Source organism: Felis catus, chromosome A3, assembly GCF_018350175.1.
Source record: "Felis catus isolate Fca126 chromosome A3, F.catus_Fca126_mat1.0, whole genome shotgun sequence".
Taxonomy (NCBI): Eukaryota; Metazoa; Chordata; class Mammalia; order Carnivora; family Felidae; genus Felis; species Felis catus.
In genome coordinates, this window is record NC_058370.1 from 121,918,611 (window position 1) to 121,924,610 (window position 6,000).

The 6,000-nt window shown below is 45.4% G+C and overlaps 1 long non-coding RNA gene across 1 annotated transcript; it reads left to right on the top strand.

Moving 5' to 3' along the window:
- Nucleotides 1-1,484: 1,484 nt before the first annotated feature.
- Nucleotides 1,485-4,046, top strand: LOC123384227. Its single transcript, XR_006594956.1, has 2 exons — nt 1,485-2,157; nt 2,613-4,046. It is a non-coding gene; the product is annotated as an uncharacterized LOC123384227 (long non-coding RNA).
- Nucleotides 4,047-6,000: the final 1,954 nt, after the last annotated feature.

Genomic DNA, 6,000 nt, shown 5'->3' on the forward strand with positions numbered 1-6,000 from the left:
CATGAACGGGGGAGGGGCAGAGAGAGAGGGAGACACAGAATCGGAAACAGGCTCCAGGCTCTGAGCCATCAGCCCAGAGCCTGACGCGGGGCTGGAACTCACGGACCGCGAGATCGTGACCTGGCTGAAGTCGGACGCTCAACCGACTGCGCCACCCAGGCGCCCCTACAGATAGTTTTGAACGATCCTCAAATGAAAGAAGGAAATACACACTCCAAGAGCTCTTCCATAGCTACATCTTTCTAGGTGAAGGTATGAGGATTCTCCCGGTTTGCCTGCTGACTTTATCAAAGGAGAGAGTCCTTGCTGAATCCCCATCTACACAGAAGACAACTTTTGGTCTCTGTGATGCCAAAGGTGTCAGTTCCAGAGTGTTGCAACGGCTCCAGGGCTCAAGGTAGATAATGGCTCACTGGGGGTGCCAGCTTGTCAGTAGAATGGGAAAGGATCACACGGGGCTTGTCTACCCTCCCTCCAACCCACCCTCCTTTCATCCCGAGAGCCTCAATGCAAATAAGGATGTCCAGGGTCTGAAGCCAAGATCTTCCTCTGCAGTGGGGCTCTTCCCTGGTGGGACTGTTCAATTTGGACATAGCTGCCTGTGAAGGCCTAGACATGAGCTCCATTTCACCTGCAGCACCGTTGTCTGTGTTATCGGCCCCAATTCCCCCAGAGTCCTGACGACACATGCTGGACCTGCTTTGTGTAGTGTAAGGGAACTCCTATCTTTCTCCATAGATCTTGCTGATGTCTGGGATCTGTTCTGGGTCATTCACTGTCCTGCTCTGTCGTGTATGGAATCCATGGTTGGCAAGGATCTCGCTTCATGGTAAGTGGGATTTGTTGGGTGTTGCACATGGGAACTTCTTCTGCCCGGGTCCAAAATTTCTCCATGAAGCACAGGACCAGCCATGTGGAATGTGCTTCAAAAGGCAGCCCTCTCTGTCCTGACAGACATGCCCCAAGCTGGGCTCTGGGATCAGGACTAACGTGAAGGAGTGGACTTGTGGCGCACAGGGAAGTAGAATGGAATGTTCTAGAGCATCCATTCCCCTGTTATATGTGCCATCAGTCAGGCCAGGGCTGTGCACTGGAAGGGCTACTACTGTCCCCCTGAGAAGCAGCAGAGGAAGCCACATCAGAATTGCCTCGAGCACCCACTGTGACTGAGATGAACTTCCCTCCTTATTTGCATTTATAATAGTAATTGCAACAAAACGATCATTTATTCGGGGGCTACTACATCATAAGCGTTTTACCAGATATTCTACCCACGAAATCTTGTTGGTCATCACAGCAACCTGTGGAGTTAGTGTTACCAGCCCCAAAAGCTGAGTCACGGACAGGGTAGGTGATCTCCTGAAACCACATATCCCATAAATGGGCAAGCTGGAATTTGAGCCTGGTTGGTTAATTCCAAAGCCTCTGTTCTCTTCACCACACTCAACACATGAATGCAATTTCTTTTGTCATTAGCCTGGTGATTTTCCCTTGGAGTAGACACAGTGGATGCTGATTTTGCCTTTCTCAGCAGCTGGTCCTGGACCCAGACCTGGAAATCAGTCTTGGGATACAGAGGACTGAGATAGAAGAGGGAAAAACATCACTTTGATTGCTGGACACACAGGTCACTTGGAAGGGTGGATGCCTCATCAGAAACCCTCAGGTCTGAGAGGACATCTGTTTCTAGGAGTGTAGTGGGTGTAAACAGAGCAGGAGCCAGCTTTTCTGTTGGTTGGGATTTTATATTTGCTGTTTTGTTTTTCTAACATTATTCTCCACTTAAACTACCCCCATTTGACATCAAAAGCATTCATAAATCCTATATAAGTCATTGCCCCTCCAGTGCTTAATCGACCCATAAAAATCTATTTAGCACCTACTGTGTGTCCAACATTTCAACCCCATGGTGTTGATTAAAGCAGGAAGCAAGAAGTCACAGCTGCTGAATTTTCACTGTAGCCACCCTGCTCTTTGATGTGTCACAAAAGCACATGCTCATCATTCAATCAGCCGTTTGTTGAGGACCTCCTGCACACTCAGCTCTGTATTGGGTGCTCCAGAATACAGGGAAGATGTAATGAGACGGTTTGTTTCCCAAAAGGGGTCGAGGCTGCTGAATACCATACTTGGTTCTCGTTCCTGACAGAGGTTAAGGTAAGAGTGGTTGTTACCAAGAAACATAACTTAGTGATCAGTTGTGGGGAAAAGACTACAAGTGCTTCCAGGGGGTGCCTGGAAGAGCTGGAAGGGTCAGGATGGCTTCCTGGAGGAAGTCAGCCTCAGATTGGACTTGAGGAGTGAGGAGGTTTTCATGGGAGGCAGAGGAGCACAGACCAGCCAGAACAGAAGGCAGGGGCTGGGAGGGCAGAGGAGGTAGGATCTCTCAACTGGGGGACTCATGGTATGATAGTTTCTGCAACATGACTTGTTGTTAACAGTCATTTCCTTTGGGTGGAAATGATAGTGTATTTTCCTTCTCTGTCCAAATCAATGGACCATTAGATTCTAAGATTCAGAATAAAGCCAGTGATCTCTCTCTCTCCTCTTTTTTCATTCTCGATGGCAGGAATTCAGCACCTTTTTTTAGTACCGTTTTTTTTTTTTTGCAGGTGGCAGAGTGCTAATTAGAGCCACTAACAATTTTCCTGGGTGGTTCTGACTCCCAAACTGTCAGGAAACACTGCTTGGGCGTTTTAAGAGAGCAACTGTCCCCATTGATGAAGAGATTCTTCAAACAAGGTGGTCAAAGAAATGGATTTAATTGTTCCTCCCTACATATTTATTGGGTAGTGAATTGTTGACCTTTTTCGATATTTAAGAAGGGGCCAGTGTTTTCCCCATGAGAGTGAAAAAAGAAAACCCAGAGAAAATTCAGAGAGTGAAATGATTGGTAGGATAGGTTGTAAGGAGAGTTTTGTTGGAGTGTTAGAGCATTCTTTGACTCACTGAAGCAGGTTCACTAAAGGGAAAATTCGGGAGACTTGGGAGAAGGTTGCATCCTGATAGTTCTTTGCGTACACATATTTTTGAGCTGTTTTTGAGAATAAAGAGGTAAAGGGCCTGCCTGTTCCCTGTTTGACTCCAGAATCCACTGGTACCACTGTCTTTGATGTCCTTCTGAGTTTTCAGTAGAACTTAGGGCTAGGACCATGTCATTAGTGTGGTCACTTTGAAGCCCTGAATTGGGCCAGAGGCAAGACAGTGACCATCCAGGGCAGGTGACTGCCCTGCTTTAACTATCTCCAGGACACAGACCCTCATGCTCTCTGCCCTCTGCCAGGACTCGGGCTGCCTAAGAGGGCATCACAGTCCACATGGGCTGTGGGGGGAGCACAGCCAGAGGCAGAGGGATCATAATTCAGAGCCTTTGGTAGCAAATCCCATTTTCATTAGCTATTTAATGAGCATGGTCAGGTCCACGGCTCTGACTCAGGAGTTATTGTTTATTTCCACGTCCCCAGAGCTGAGGCTGCCTGTCATGTTCGCTAAAGCAAAAGGCAGCCCCTCCTCCAGGGGACAAGTTCACTCTTCTCCCCAAAGACAGAGGTGTTGGGGATGAAGCTCCACATACTCTTGGAATCTGAGATATTTGATGTATCTAATAGTTTCAGCTATTTTGGAGTATGTGACCCTTATTTCATCTTCACACTTCTCCCCACTAGCGTTTGTGAAGCTGCATACACTTTCTGTGAAGTGGGTCTGGGAGGAGGAATTCGTAGGAGGAGGGATCTGTGAGGTCATGCCCAGTGGGAACATGATTGTCAACACTTTGGCCCCAGAGGCTCTGTCCTCAGGGAACTGGAGGCAACAAGGAAGTAAAAAGCAATAGGGCCTGAACTCAGGGTACCTACAGAATATTTACTACGGGCCTTAAATATAGCCCAAAGTCAGTGATAACAGTCATCATCTGGTCCGGGTGCATCTTGCTGTAAGAAAATATGATATATGAAAATTCAAAATGATTTCACAGAAGGGCTTGCCAGTTTGCATTCCAAAAGGACGTATGGGCTTCCCGAAGTAAAGCTTTCCCCTTTGATACTTAATCTGTGGCTGATTTATTAGAAATTCTGTTCATATCCAACTGGTCAAAAACACATTCATTTGTTTTTATTTATTTAAGGCTTGTCACCTACTTACTTTCAGGTCTTGAGCAACTTACAGGTTAAAACATGGGGCAAAAGGAGACATTTAGGAAAGAAATAGAACAGACAGAATCCAAAGGGAGGAGGTGGGGTTAGAGACATCAAGCATACAAGATGAATGGGTTCTACAATTAGGCTCTCTAAGGAAAAAAAAAAGGGCACATGTGCTAGGTTACCTGAAGGCACATTTGTATCAGGTAATAAAAGATGTTTTGAATAGAAACTACTTAAAAATCAGAGACTGTTAGAAATTGAAGAATGTAGTATTGTTGAGATAAAAGGTTTCTCCTCTAGACTTTTGGAGACAAACGTGGAAAAGTGTAACACTACAGGCCTGTTATGTTAACATTTTTCACTACTTCTAAACCTTTGAAAAATATTTACCCGACGATTTCATTAAAAAAACATTTCAATCCTTTATAGATTTACTTATTGCCAATTCAGGGAAAGGGCTGCAAATCAGACACGTTTCCTTTAGGTGGCTGTGAATTTTCCTAGAAAGCAACAAGTATCTTCTGGCTAAAGTCTAAACCCCTGATAATGTCAATGTAGCTTTAGGTCAATTTCAAAATTAGCCAGAGAGTTCTGGCTAATGTAAAATTTCACTGAAAACAACCAGAACTTAAACATGAGAAGAGGCAGGTTAGAAAAACCTAGGAGGGCTTGGAGGGAGTCAGAACAATATTTCGGATCCAAAATATTTTATACCAATCTGCAGATATATATATGCACACACACACACACACACACACACACACACACACACACACATATATATATCTTAATGTTTATTTTTTATTTTTGAGAGAGAGACAGAGCGTGAGCAGAGGAGGGGCAGAGAAAGAGGGAGACACAGAATCTGAAACAGGCTCCAGGCTCTGAGCTGTCAGTGCAGAACCTGACGTGGGGCTTGAACTCGGGAACAGTGAGATCATGACCTGAGCTGAAGTTGGTCACTTCACCGACTAAGCCACCCAGGTGCCCCCCTGTACTTAGGGTTTTAAAAGGGTTGCAGATGTGACCTCAGCATTATAATCAAGACTCTTTTTCCTGGGAATGAAGATTAACATGTGGTTGTAGATGTGCACGTTGTTGTTCAAAAGCAACAGAGATGTTAGCTGGGGTGACAGTATATGAAATAATGACATAGTGCTGATGAAAATATCAACAATAGCTGATATTAGCTTAGCACTTACTATGTGCTGGACACTGTTCCAAGTCTTGAAATTTCCTTTTAAAATTGTTTGTTGTGTTCCTTACAACAAAGGATATGAAAATTGGTGAATCATGAGCCCAAGCATTTTAATGCAGACACATAAAGAGACAGGCAGATGCCCCTGTTGTCAGTATGGAATCTGATGCAACCCATGGCTAGATGGGAGATACAGCTGGCTCGTTCTGGACACATGCTTCAAAACCAGAATCAAAGTTGGATGTCCTGTTGTGCCTTTTCACGACCTAGGCATATAGCAGGTACCTGGCCCTGGAAAGCTCTGGGTGTACCTCTCCTGCCAGGGAAGTCTGACCGAAAAGACACTGGAAGGTAAATTTAGAATGAGAGGCAGAAGCCCAACTGTATCAGTTATCTATGGCTGCATAACACATTTCCCCAAAACTTAGCAGCTTACACAGCATCTACTATCTTACCCAGTGTCTGATGGTCAGGAATCCAGGAGCAGCATGACTGGGTGGTTCTGGCTCAGGATTTCTCATGAGGCTGAAGCTACGGTTATCTGAAGGCTCCACTATGACAGCAGGATTTGCTTCCAAGCTCACTTGCATGGCTGTTGGCTGGAGACCTCAACTCCTTGCCATGTGGCTTTCTTGATAGGACTGCCTCAAGACCTGGCATCCA